Source organism: Theropithecus gelada, chromosome 4 (assembly GCF_003255815.1).
Source record: "Theropithecus gelada isolate Dixy chromosome 4, Tgel_1.0, whole genome shotgun sequence".
Classification (NCBI taxonomy): Eukaryota; Metazoa; Chordata; class Mammalia; order Primates; family Cercopithecidae; genus Theropithecus; species Theropithecus gelada.
Window position 1 is genome coordinate 68529324 of NC_037671.1, and position 1335 is coordinate 68530658.

Sequence of the window (1335 nt, forward strand, 5' to 3'; positions counted from 1 at the left end):
CAAGAACAGAAAACCAAACACCGCATGTTCTCACTCATAGGTGGGAACTGAACAATGAGATCACTTGGACTCGGGAAGGGGAACATCACACACCGGGGCCTATCATGGGGAGGGGGGAGGGGGGAGGGATTGCATTGGGAGTTACACCTGATGTAAATGACGAGTTGAGGGGTGCTGATGAGTTGATAGGTGCAGCACACCAACATGGCACAAGTATACATATGTAACAAACCTGCACGTTATGCACATGTACCCTAGAACTTAAAGTATAATAATAATAATAATAATAAATTAATTAATTTTAAAAAAAAGTTTAAAAGGCAATCATAGACTCTAACTCTGGCTACCCATTCGGGACCCCTTCCACACTGTGGAAGCTTTGTACTTTCACTCTGCTCAATAAAGCCTACAGCTTTTTCTCTCTATTGGTCTGTGTCTCTATCACTCGCCGCGGTCAGCTGCCACACCAATTCTTTGGCGTGGCCAGGCAAAAACTTAGGCGTTACATCAGCACTGTCCCAAGTGTATGGACACTGTCCAGGTTGTGACAGTGCCTGGAGTTGGCTTCAACTTTGCTCCAAAATCACAGAGAGGGCTTGTGAGTCGGGAGAGGATGGGTAGCAGGATCAGGCATTTGAGCCTGTGGGGGGCAAGAGCACAGGAATGCCCAGGTCTGCAGCAGCAGCAGCTAGGTGGCTGCACAGGGGAGCAGGCGTTTCTGAGCCTGTGGGGGAAGGGAGGCTTCCCAGGTCCCCAAGAGAACAGGAAAGCCCAGTCTGCAGCAGCTTCTGGGTGGCTACAGCTATGCCCAGAAGGGTGGGGCTCTCGCCCTCACAACTCTGAAGGGGTCCGGCTTCTACTGGCTCCCTGGAGCACGCGGTCCTGGCTGCACCTTCCCCACTGTAGCTGGTCTCTTCTCAGTGGCCACTGCAGACATATGCTGCTGCCATTGTCTGCACTATCTAAGTTTATTTCAGCCACATTCACAATAGCCAAAATATGAGTTCAACCTATGCATCCGTCAACAGATGAATGGATGAAGGAAATGTGGCTATATGTGTAATGGAATACTATTCGGCTATAAGAATGAAATCTTGCTATTCGTGACAACCTGACTAAATCTGTAATACATTATACTAAGTGAAATAAACCAGGAACAGAAAGGCAAATATCACATGGTATCACTCATATGTGAAATCTAAAAAAGTTGATCCCATAGAACTAGAAAGTAGAATGGTGTTTATCAGAGGCTAGGGTGGTTGGGGGACATGAGATTGGGGAGAGGTTGGTCAAAGGATAGAGTAATTATAGTTAGGAGAAATAAGTTTTAAGAAA